The sequence below is a fragment of the Pleurodeles waltl genome, chromosome 8 (genome assembly GCF_031143425.1).
Source record: "Pleurodeles waltl isolate 20211129_DDA chromosome 8, aPleWal1.hap1.20221129, whole genome shotgun sequence".
NCBI lineage: Eukaryota > Metazoa > Chordata > Amphibia > Caudata > Salamandridae > Pleurodeles > Pleurodeles waltl.
In genome coordinates, this window is record NC_090447.1 from 1,519,603,743 (window position 1) to 1,519,616,727 (window position 12,985).

General features: G+C 42.8%; 1 protein-coding gene across 1 annotated transcript in view; it reads right to left on the bottom strand.

Moving 5' to 3' along the window:
- The window catches only part of LOC138249617 (zinc finger protein 585A-like), a 168,986-nt gene that overhangs the window by 43,150 nt on the left and 112,851 nt on the right, over positions 1-12,985 (bottom strand). The gene's annotated exons all lie outside the window — the stretch shown is intronic.

The following is a 12,985-nucleotide window of genomic DNA, read 5'->3' on the forward strand; positions in this document are numbered from 1 at the left end:
AAATCAGCCACATTCACTGAGAGATCTGATCTGTTGCAAATCACATTACATTCCTCCAACTCAGGAACCAAGCAGGACGCAGATCATTCTAAAAATATTTTTCAACCTTAAGTTATGTTACAGGTAAGTAAGTATGCATTTATACTAAGTACTCATAGAGGGTGGAAAAGCGCACTGAAGTCAGGTAGGATGCAAGCAGGAGATGAAGGACCGTCTTCTTTAATTGAGTATATTAGGAGAAATGAGGTTGCAGATAGAGTGTTCCTTGAAGAGATGAGTCTATAATTCCTTCTAAAAATGGAGGTGAGACAGAGACTGGCAGGTCTGTTCTAGGATGCCATTCTGGATCCAGGATGTGGTGCAGGACGCGGCTTGCCTTCTGGTCTTCTCTTTTTCTCCACTTCTTGGTCTGATGCCTGAAGAGGTCATTGCAGCATTTCTTGCACTGGTTACCAGAAATCCTGATGAGGTCTCTAAGTCAGGGTGGCTTGTTGAACTTCCACACCATAAAAGTGACACTGCAGATTCTGTAAATAACACGGCTAGGGTGAGGGCCTGGAGTTCCTGAAGTGTTTTTTCTCAGTCTCTCGATGGGATGTTTAACCACATGTAAATTGTTGAGGTGGCAGCTCTATGTCGAAGAGCGGGAAGTCCTTTCAGCTCAACCTATTCTGAGGAACTGCCTTGTTTATATACTATGCACACCATCTTACAGCTCCACAACCTGCTGAGCGGAGGAATAAACACATACACATAGCGATACCCGAGGGAAGATACAGCACAATACCTAACCCTGTACAGACAGGTTAAAATAGATCTTAATTTTAGGTATTAGAAACAGATGAGGGAAGTGTGTGACTACTTATTGTTCACGGCTGTCGTGTTTGCTGCTGCTGAGAAATAATGCTTTAATGTAAAATTCAGAGCTAAGGCTTGCTTACAAGCAATTTCTTTGTTAAACTATGGTTGCAACGTGCACTGTTTAGTGCCATTTTTTCAATATTTTTCTTAGGAGTGGTGTTTCTGGTGAACATCAGGGCTGGAGGGACCCTAGTGGGACATAGAATATCTCATGATTGCTGGTGTAGAACTAGATGCAAAACTTCCAGATTTTGTCATATTCAGCTGTAGAATGCTCAATTTGCCTAATTTTATCACACTTTGCTGTAGGTGGTGGGAACCACACTACGTTTCACATGTTGTGATTCCACCCAGTGGTTAAAGGTCCATCACATTTCAAATGCGCTAGCTCCCAATGAGTGTGCTTTACCAACAGAAGTGTGACCATAGCACTAATCTCAGCCTGTGCTTTATGTACACTGCATCACAAAGTAAATGTAACTTACACTCAGACCTTCTGAACAAGTTGCACTTGCCACTGGCATAAGAGCATCATGTTGTCCAACACACACAACTTACACATAAATCAACATGGAACCCCAAATTCGCTAACCTCGAACACCGGGAATGGTAGTTTTGCACCTTCTCTTCACCTACGTGCAGTACAACACTTTACAAGTGGATATTTCTTTGTCCTCTTTTTTATTTTAGAACATATCCACTGGTATTCAGCACTTTTTTTTAAACCAACATGGCCAAAGCATTCTTCCCATCTGTGAACCACCAGTGCAGTCATCAGACACCATGCTGCTTGGTAATGGCATGTAAACTTTAAATCCTCTTGTCCTACAGCTTGGTTCATAAAGGTCCAACAACTAGACTAGCCTCTCACAGCGCTGCACAAAACTAAAAGCCACACACACCTGAATATTTTTGGCTTATTATTTATTCTTTCTTTATTGAGCATGCACTCTGCTGCATATGTGCCTATCCCTCAGCCAAATGTAAACCTTAATATAAACCTATGTAGAGAACACTGCAGCTGTAGATCCTCTGATAAACCCAGCTTCTGGGGGTAGCCAGTCTCTTGCAGGTTCCCCTGCCCTCCTCAGTATCCTGGTAGCATAAAGCCAGTCTTTCTGCAATAAGTTTGTTTTTATTGTCAGTCCCCAGGCAGCGCACAGTTCTTTCTTTCTTACCTCATTAGGCACCCTCTTCTTTCTTGTGCAACTACAAATCTTTACTTTGAGATGACAGTGGGGGTTCAGCAAACCAGTGTGGCAGCAGGCAGACTCACTCTTTCTCTAGTCCACAATTCTTGCAACATAGGAAATGTACGAGGGAGTCTCCACAGTTTCAAACAAGTTTAGAATGTGCTGGGTTTACAGCCAGAACTCGGAGGAATGACTGAGTTACTGCCCTCATTTACAATGAAACTGGGATAGTTGAAGCTGACAAAAATGTGGACTAGGCCACCAATGTAGCTCTTGAGAAATCAGACCACACAGTTGCTTAACTGCACCTGTGCGAGACATGAATCTAAAATGTGAAGGAACTGGCCCACCAATGACAAATGGAATTAAACAGGTCAGCTCTAGTTGAGTTTGGTACCTAAAAAGGGAGCAAGTGTTCAAATCTTCTATCCCTCTCCTCCAGTAGCTAAATGGTAACTGTCTTACTAGGGTGACTAAAGATACGCACATTTTTGGAAAGAGGCAAAGTGACTTTAACATGACCACAACTTCCGGTCTGGACTGAATATATACAGGGAGTGCAGAATTATTAGGCAAGTTGTATTTTTGAGGATTAATTTTATTATTGAACAACAACCATGTTCTCAATGAACCCAAAAAACTCATTAATATCAAAGCTGAATATTTTTGGAAGTAGTTTTTAGTTTGTTTTTAGTTTTAGCTATGTTAGGGGGATATCTGTGTGTGCAGGTGACTATCACTGTGCATAATTATTAGGCAACTTAACAAAAAAAAATATATACCCATTTCAATTATTTATTATTACCAGTGAAACCAATATAACATCTCAACATTCACAAATATACATTTCTGACATTCAAAAACAAAACAAAAACAAATCAGTGACCAATATAGCCACCTTTCTTTGCAAGGACACTCAAAAGCCTGCCATCCATGGATTCTGTCAGTGTTTTGATCTGTTCACCATCAACATTGCGTGCAGCAGCAACCACAGCCTCCCAGACACTGTTCAGAGAGGTGTACTGTTTTCCCTCCTTGTAAATCTCACATTTGATGATGGACCACAGGTTCTCAATGGGGTTCAGATCAGGTGAACAAGGAGGCCATGTCATTAGATTTCCTTCTTTTATACCCTTTCTTGCCAGCCACGCTGTGGAGTACTTGGACGCGTGTGATGGAGCATTGTCCTGCATGAAAATCATGTTTTTCTTGAAGGATGCAGACTTCTTCCTGTACCACTGCTTGAAGAAGGTGTCTTCCAGGAACTGGCAGTAGGACTGGGAGTTGAGCTTGACTCCATCCTCAACCCGAAAAGGCCCCACAAGCTCATCTTTGATGATACCAGCCCAAACCAGTACTCCACCTCCACCTTGCTGGCGTCTGAGTCGGACTGGAGCTCTCTGCCCTTTACCAATCCAGCCACGGGCCCATCCATCTGGCCCATCAAGACTCACTCTCATTTCATCAGTCCATAAAACCTTAGAAAAATCAGTCTTGAGATATTTCTTGGCCCAGTCTTGACGTTTCAGCTTGTGTGTCTTGTTCAGTGGTGGTCGTCTTTCAGCCTTTCTTACCTTGGCCATGTCTCTGAGTATTGCACACCTTGTGCTTTTGGGCACTCCAGTGATGTTGCAGCTCTGAAATATGGCCAAACTGGTGGCAAGTGGCATCGTGGCAGCTGCACGCTTGACTTTTCTCTGTTCATGGGCAGTTATTTTGCGCCTTGGTTTTTCCACACGCTTCTTGCGACCCTGTTGACTATTTTGAATGAAACGCTTGATTGTTCGATGATCACGCTTCAGAAGCTTTGCAATTTTAAGAGTGCTGCATCCCTCTGCAAGATATCTCACTATTTTTGACTTTTCTGAGCCTGTCAAGTCCTTCTTTTGACCCATTTTGCCAAAGGAAAGGAAGTTGCCTAATAATTATGCACACCTGATATAGGGTGTTGATGTCATTAGACCACACCCCTTCTCATTACAGAGATGCACATCACCTAATATGCTTAATTGGTAGTAGGCTTTCGAGCCTATACAGCTTGGAGTAAGACAACATGCATAAAGAGGATGATGTGGTCAAAATACTCATTTGCCTAATAATTCTGCACTCCCTGTAGTCTTCAGACCCGAGATATTCTGATGTGTCTGTGCTGTGAGAGATTGCTCTTTAAAGCTATGAATGGACTGCTCAAACTATGTAAAACATTACATTCAACCCTAGTTAAAGGAAGACCATAGTCTCAAATTCATAGCAGTTTTTTGTGCATAAAACTGTGAGTTTGAACCTAAGACATTAAGAACTGTGGCGGGTCAACAGCTTTGCAGGGATTCCACTTTTGAGGTGTTCATCAAATATAGGAGTCTGGCCTGTGGCTCCTCCCTCTTTCCTATCTGTGGAACGGGGAGACCTAAGAGGATAAGCAACGAGAATCCCTATCTGTCCTGTCTATACCAAGTGACTCCAGGATAGCAAGGAGAATGTGAATCATGCCTGAAACTTTGTAGGGGACAGAAAAGCCTGGAAGTCGGAGTCAAATGCTCGTCTCCAAACAATTCCAATGCATTGGAAAATGGTGACTAACATTTGGTGTTAGAAGTGGGATAAGTAAGAACAGGGTCAGCACTTTTTTAAGAGGTCTTCAATTTAAAGAGCACATGCTTTGTACTACGTTTCAGGGTGGATCTCTTATCATTGGTAGTGATTCTGTATTATCAGGAGGTCTTGTTTATGTAGCTTAGTTACAGTACTATTTATCATGACACCTGGTTAATTATCCCATTATTTAAACTGTTCATCAGAGGATCTTGATAAATTCTTGTGCTGTGTTGTTTTACAAGCACTTGTGAAGCACTGTATTAGCATGGTTCTATAGCCCTTCAAAGTCTGGGCTCCCTTCACTAAAAAGAATAAGACATATGTGGCAGTTTTAAACTAGAGAAGGGAGAGGCAGGTGTTTGGGACTCACAAAAATATAATTTCAGCTAGAGATTATATAATAAAAAGGAAAAGTGATCTCCAATGCAATGCAATAGGTCTCACATTTTCTTGAGTTAGAGCTATTGGCATTGTAAATTCAAAACTGGACTTTTCTTGCCACATAAATTGGTCAACTCTGCCTCATAATTTTGTCTTTTCCTGCCATGTTTTGGTGGTCACTGGTGGCTACTGACATCAGAAAGCACAATCCCTTGAGAAGAGATGAGAAGATGACTGCACTACCTCGAGTTGTGTACACTTCTGAAGAGAAATTGGAAAACAAGGCTGGAAAAGCATTTTCTTTTTATGTTAACAGAATTAAAAGTCTGGCAACGTTCTTGCCTCACATTTCAACAAAGTTCTAATGCAGTAAACAATAGCAGAGCAGCTTGAGAAGATTTATAACCCCAATAAAGGAGTTAAGCAATGTCCTGTGTGCAGATGTTGGAAGGGGCTCTGGAGAGAGAGAACTGCAGATGCCAGGCTATGCAAGTTTCAAATCATTGCTTCTAGGTTTAGCTACATTCTACGAGAAAGGGCATATCGTGGCTTTCCTGAGCAGTGTTTTTTTTTGTAAAATTTAGTTTATTTTAATGTTACATACACATGTGCAAATATAAACTTACTTCATGATTAAATCAACATGTGCATGCTGGGTTGTACTGAAAGAGCATTAATCAACAGACACTGGGCAGTGGTAAAATAACATTAAATTAAAAAAAAACAAGCCTAGGAGCTACCTTTTATTAAAGATTTAATGGTGGAGCAAATGTAAACGAGGACAGCACTGGAATAAAGCCAAAACAAATGTCAGCGACATGGGAGGAGGTAGGAGGAACGGAATGCTGCAATAAAACACAGGCAGCTACCAGCCTAAAACACCCACAGTGAAAAGGCAGAAACAAAGAAATGCCAAAGTAGTCCGTCTCAGCAGCAGATAACGAAACTAAAGTGGAATAATACAGTAGTTGGTCACTGCTCTGTAACCAAAAAAGGAGGGAGAAAAGGCAGAACTGACCACTAGTGAGCAAAAACTTGTAATGGACACTGCAACCAACAAATGAAATCGCTTTAAGCCATAAGAAGTATACTAAAAGTATACACAAGGTTGAACGCTTATGCTCAACCTAAAAAGGAGGCTCCATCTCAGGATGACGGCAACAAGGAGACCTCAATAAAAGAATTGCCTTGAGGTACAACGATGAAATACTGAAGACAGGTGAAGAATCAGTTGTGATTAAGATATCAGAGCAGTATTAAGTAGTGTTAATTTAAAAAACATTTTGCCTGGGGGTATTTTAACACAAAATTATTTTAAAAAGAGGTGTGGTGCTTAAAGTACAAATTGTGAGGTATGTTAGAAGTGTAAGGGGGATACTGACGGCGAAAACTGTCAGGTTACATGAAACTAGAAAGTTTAGCAGGTAAAATAAGCAGATAAAAAACTACATGTTCCCTGAAAAAGCAATGGTTAAAGTGAAGTTATGGTTGCCTTTCTTATAACAGCTTAATGTACATTTAAAAAGAAATCTCAGAAATGTACTAACAAAAATACAGTTTAGGTACAGTTAGGGTAATGAATTGAACTAAAAAAAAAAAAAAAAATAGGAAATTGCAAGCCATGGCTAGGGCCACTGTCCATAGCTCGCACAACAACAATGCAAACCATAAGTCACACACCAAATACAAGAGCAATCCCCATATCCTGTAACAATGGCAAAAACATACACAGAGGATATCTCCACAATAGCAGTTCAGATGTGTTTAAAATTTAACCCCATGCCCAACCCTAGCAACTTTTTTAATTTCTGGAAAACTACTGACCTGATTTACACCAAACCAAGAAAAGCACAATCCTTTAGTAACGTTCTACCTTTGTGCCAAATATGGTGTAATTATGTTCAGTTGTTTGTTCCATATCGAAGAGCAAAGAATGCCATAGAAATTAAAATGGGAAATGGCCCTTTTGCAATCCTCCCCTAACCGTGGCCCTTGCTTCAAGAATTTGCACAAAACTTGTCAAAAAGAAAAGAAGAACCAGGGAGAATGTACTTTTTTGGACAATTTAATGCAGATACATCAAAGGTGTTCAAAGATCCAATGCTAACCACATGGCCCCTCATCACCCCAGATGAAACTGCTGCCACCACTAAGTCCATCCACTCAGGGGCCCAATTGGACCCCTGGCACCAGCACTCCTACTCCAGAGGACTGCACCCATCAGCGCCATGCTTACACCGATTCTGAATGCCTCCACCTCTTCTGCAACCTTTAAGGAAATACTCTGTGGACTCTTCAATGCTTGTCAACTACAGATCGGTCTCCCTGCTACCATTATGGGCTGAGGTCTTAGGGAAAACCATCAACAGACACCTCAAACAATACCTTACTGACCAGCAACTACTCCAAACCACTCAGTCTGGATTCAGACCCAACCACAGCACAGAAACTGCCCTCATTGCTGCCACAGATAACATCCACGTGACTTTGGACAAAGAAGTCACAGTGGTACTCATCCTCCTGCACTTCACCTTGCCAGTGTGAGATTGCAAGGGGGTGAGGGGAGGGGAAGAGAGGGGGAGTGTGAGTGTGTGTGTGTGTGTGTTTTTTTTTTTTATGCTATGGTTGGTTGTTTTAAATCTTGGAAAAATCAACTTACCTCTAAAGTAAACATTTGTGACCTAAGGGTTCAAAAACTTACCTGCAATGTAATGACTTCGGATTTACTGTACAAAGCATTTTTATGGGTGAAAAATTCTTTCTGCCTTGTAAAAGGCCTTTCACAATCCTTTCTGAAGTTCAAATAGAATGGGGCATTCCCTCCTAATTGTTGTTTGGAAAGAGATGTATAAATAGTTTGTGACTGCAATTGTGATTACAAACCACAAACAAATTACCAGTCCCTGGGTTGGGGTGGTAACCAATCCTCAAAAAGAAAGCTTTCCCCATGGGACACCTTTGGGAATCATGTTTTCTATTTGAGAAAGCAAATGCAGAAAAGTTGTCTGTTTTACCTTTCAGAGGGACTAATTAATATTCATTAGGCAGTCTGTTTTGTGACACCTCTTTCTCCCCGTGACCTACTAGCACATAGGATGCCTCACAAACTGCATCATCAAGCCAGTCGGTGAGCAAGTTGTACATCCTTGGTTTGCAAGTAGTAATGGTACCTCTGGCGTTTGATTTTGAAATGTGATTGCCTTTGTACAAACACACAATCTGTGTGGAAGATTGACAGTCATGCTTCTGTAGGTTTCAGAGAGTGGGGAGCAGATTTAGTTCTAATTTTTTTGGTAAGGATTGGTAAATAATATGTCCATTTGTAGAGGTCACATTCACACGTGGGTTCCTAGACAAGGTTTAAGAGGTATTTTTGCTACCTATTTAATCGTTCTCTGGAGAATGACACGAGCAAAGAACCTGTCAAACCAAGGGGCGTCCGTGGAGGTCCACTGAGCCATCAGATCGGGCTACAGCAGTGGTCCAGTACCCAACTCAGTGACCAGTGATCCCCATGTTTGAAGCACGATACAAGGCTGGCTGGTAGCATTATCAAAGGAATGTCAGTAGGAATCAGAGTAATGAAGGGTATCATGCGCCACCATCAGGTACATGCCAGTCTCTTCACATCTACCCACTAGATACACATTTCCATTCCAGTTTAGTGACAGTAGAATGGCTCAGTATATCTGTTACAACTAGTATTGTACCTATTCACTGTAAGGTTTTGACTCTAGCACATCCTGTTCACCTCTTCACTACATCTATGTACATATAATTCTTGTCTCTGAGGATGCTACAGTCTCTTTTATAGTGAGCAATGACTGCTCCCCCCCACACCTCCTTTACTTTCGACCCTGTTAGGCTGCCCCGTGCCTCTAAGAAATTGGACAATTTTGTAAAATTATACCAAACCCAAAGGCCGCTATTTCTCCATTCTGTTTGTGGATAAACAAGAGTTACTTAACACGTGCTGTGTGTACCATAATGCACCTGGGAGGAAATTTGTGTCGTGCGGCAGGTTCTGTGCCCCTCTCCCAGGTCTCCTTTCTGCTGTATCTGCCTGTTTATGTTGCCAACCACCTGCACTGTCCATTAGTTCACCCCTTCTCTCTGTCCAATAGTCCTATCCTTTTATCAACATGTTTCGGTCTTTATTTCGTCCATCTAAATGTTCCTATCCTTCTCTATTTTTGGACAATGTCCTGCCACTTCTATCTCACTGTAAATGTTGTCCCCAGTAATTCTCTGTTAACACCCTCATGTGCCCCCTTACACGTCCTTCTGTAGGTACCACAGAACCTCTCCATCCAGCAGTGTTTACCCCCCTTTCTCTACTCCCCTGCCTCTAGTGCAGACTTTCCCAAGCCCCAGCAGGCCAGTGCCTCTGATGTTTAACCTAAGAGTCCAGTTTTTAAGCTACTGACACGCATCGTTTGCCTCTGTTGCGATAACAGACCAGCTGTGCTGCTGTCACCAATAAACTCCTGTAAAAACGTGTCTGAAACATTGTTGCATTTATGCCTAGTGTGCAAGATCCATCTATTTATAGGTGACATAGATGCCCTTCTTAACACTGGCAACATAGCATGCCCTTCTCAACACTGGTAACATAGCATGCCCTTCTTAACACTGGTCACATAGCATGCCCTTCTTAACACTGGTCACATAGCATGCCCTTCTTAACACTGGTAACATAGCATGCCCTTCTTAACACTGGTCACATAGCATGCCCTTCTTAACGCTGGCATCATAGCATGCCCTTCTTAACACTGGCAACATAGCATGCCCTTCTTAACACTGGCAACATAGCATGCCCTTCTTAACGCTGGCATCATAGCATGCCCTTCTTAACACTGGTCACATAGCATGCCCTTCTTAACACTGGTCACATAGCATGCCCTTCTTAACACTGGTAACATAGCATGCCCTTCTTAACACTGGCATCATAGCATGCCCTTCTTAACACTGGCAACATAGCATGCCCTTCTTAACACTGGCAACATAGCATGCCCTTCTTAACACTGGTCACATAGCATGCCCTTCTTAACACTGGTCACATAGCATGCCCTTCTTAACACTGGTCACATAGCATGCCCTTCTTAACACTGGTAACATAGCATGCCCTTCTTAACACTGGCATCATAGCATGCCCTTCTTAACACTGGCATCATAGCATGCCCTTCTTAACGCTGGCATCATAGCATGCCCTTCTTAACACTGGTCACATAGCATACCCTTCTTAACACTGGCATCATAGCATGCCCTTCTTAACACTGGCATCATAGCATGCCCTTCTTAACACTGGCAACATAGCATGCCCTTCTTAACACTGGTCACATAGCATGCCCTTCTCAACACTGGTCACATAGCATACCCTTCTTAACACTGGCATCATAGCATGCCCTTCTCAACACTGGTAACATAGCATGCCCTTCTTAACACTGGCATCATAGCATGCCCTTCTTAACACTGGTCACATAGCATGCCCTTCTTAACACTGGCATCATAGCATGCCCTTCTTAACACTGGTCACATAGCATGCCCTTCTTAACACTGGCATCATAGCATGCCCTTCTCAACACTGGTAACATAGCATGCCCTTCTTAACACTGGTCACATAGCATGCCCTTCTTAACACTGGCATCATAGCATGCCCTTCTTAACACTGGCATCATAGCATGCCCTTCTCAACACTGGTCACATAGCATGCCCTTCTTAACACTGGCATCATAGCATGCCCTTCTTAACACTGGCATCATAGCATGCCCTTCTTAACACTGGTCACATAGCATGCCCTTCTTAACACTGGCATCATAGCATGCCCTTCTTAACACTGGCATCATAGCATGCCCTTCTTAACACTGGTCACATAGCATGCCCTTCTTAACACTGGCATCATAGCATGCCCTTCTTAACACTGGCATCATAGCATGCCCTTCTTAACACTGGTCACATAGCATGCCCTTCTTAACACTGGCATCATAGCATGCCCTTCTTAACACTGGTAACATAGCATGCCCTTCTTAACACTGGTCACATAGCATGCCCTTCTTAACACTGGTAACATAGCATGCCCTTCTTAACGCTGGCATCATAGCATGCCCTTCTTAACACTGGCATCATAGCATGCCCTTCTTAACACTGGCATCATAGCATACCCTTCTTAACACTGGCATCATAGCATGCCCTTCTTAACACTGGCATCATAGCATGCCCTTCTTAACACTGGTCACATAGCATGCCCTTCTTAACACTGGCATCATAGCATGCCCTTCTTAACACTGGCATCATAGCATGCCCTTCTTAACACTGGTCACATAGCATGCCCTTCTTAACACTGGCATCATAGCATGCCCTTCTTAACACTGGTAACATAGCATGCCCTTCTTAACACTGGTCACATAGCATGCCCTTCTTAACACTGGTAACATAGCATGCCCTTCTTAACGCTGGCATCATAGCATGCCCTTCTTAACACTGGCATCATAGCATGCCCTTCTTAACACTGGCATCATAGCATACCCTTCTTAACACTGGCATCATAGCATGCCCTTCTTAACACTGGCATCATAGCATGCCCTTCTTAACACTGGTCACATAGCATGCCCTTCTTAACACTGGCATCATAGCATGCCCTTCTTAACACTGGCATCATAGCATGCCCTTCTTAACACTGGTCACATAGCATGCCCTTCTTAACACTGGCATCATAGCATGCCCTTCTTAACACTGGTAACATAGCATGCCCTTCTTAACACTGGTCACATAGCATGCCCTTCTTAACACTGGTAACATAGCATGCCCTTCTTAACACTGGCATCATAGCATGCCCTTCTTAACACTGGCATCATAGCATGCCCTTCTTAACACTGACATCATAGCATACCCTTCTTAACACTGGCATCATAGCATGCCCTTCTTAACACTGGCATCATAGCATGCCCTTCTTAACACTGGTCACATAGCATGCCCTTCTTAACACTGGCATCATAGCATGCCCTTCTTAACACTGGCATCATAGCATGCCCTTCTTAACACTGGTCACATAGCATGCCCTTCTTAACACTGGCATCATAGCATGCCCTTCTTAACACTGGCATCATAGCATACCCTTCTTAACACTGGTAACATAGCATGCCCTTCTTAACACTGGCAACATAGCATGCCCTTCTTAACACTGGCAACATAGCATGCCCTTCTTAACACTGGTAACATAGCATGCCCTTCTTAACACTGGCATCATAGCATGCCCTTCTTAACACTGGCATCATAGCATGCCCTTCTTAACACTGGTAACATAGCATGCCCTTCTTAACACTGGTAACATAGCATGCCCTTCTTAACACTGGCAACATAGCATGCCCTTCTTAACACTGGTAACATAGCATGCCCTTCTTAACACTGGCATCATAGCATGCCCTTCTTAACACTGGTCACATAGCATGCCCTTCTTAACACTGGCATCATAGCATGCCCTTCTTAACACTGGTAACATAGCATGCCCTTCTTAACACTGGTAACATAGCATGCCCTTCTTAACACTGGTAACATAGCATGCCCTTCTTAACACTGGCATCATAGCATGCCCTTCTTAACACTGGCAACATAGCATGCCCTTCTTAACACTGGTAACATAGCATGCCCTTCTTAACACTGGCATCATAGCATGCCCTTCTTAACACTGGCATCATAGCATGCCCTTCTTAACACTGGTCACATAGCATGCCCTTCTTAACACTGGCATCATAGCATGCCCTTCTTAACACTGGCATCATAGCATGCCCTTCTTAACACTGGTCACATAGCATGCCCTTCTTAACACTGGCATCATAGCATGCCCTTCTTAACACTGGCATCATAGCATGCCCTTCTTAACACTGGCATCATAGCATGCCCTTCTTAACACTGGTCACATAGCATGCCCTTCTTAACACTGGCATCATAGCATGCCC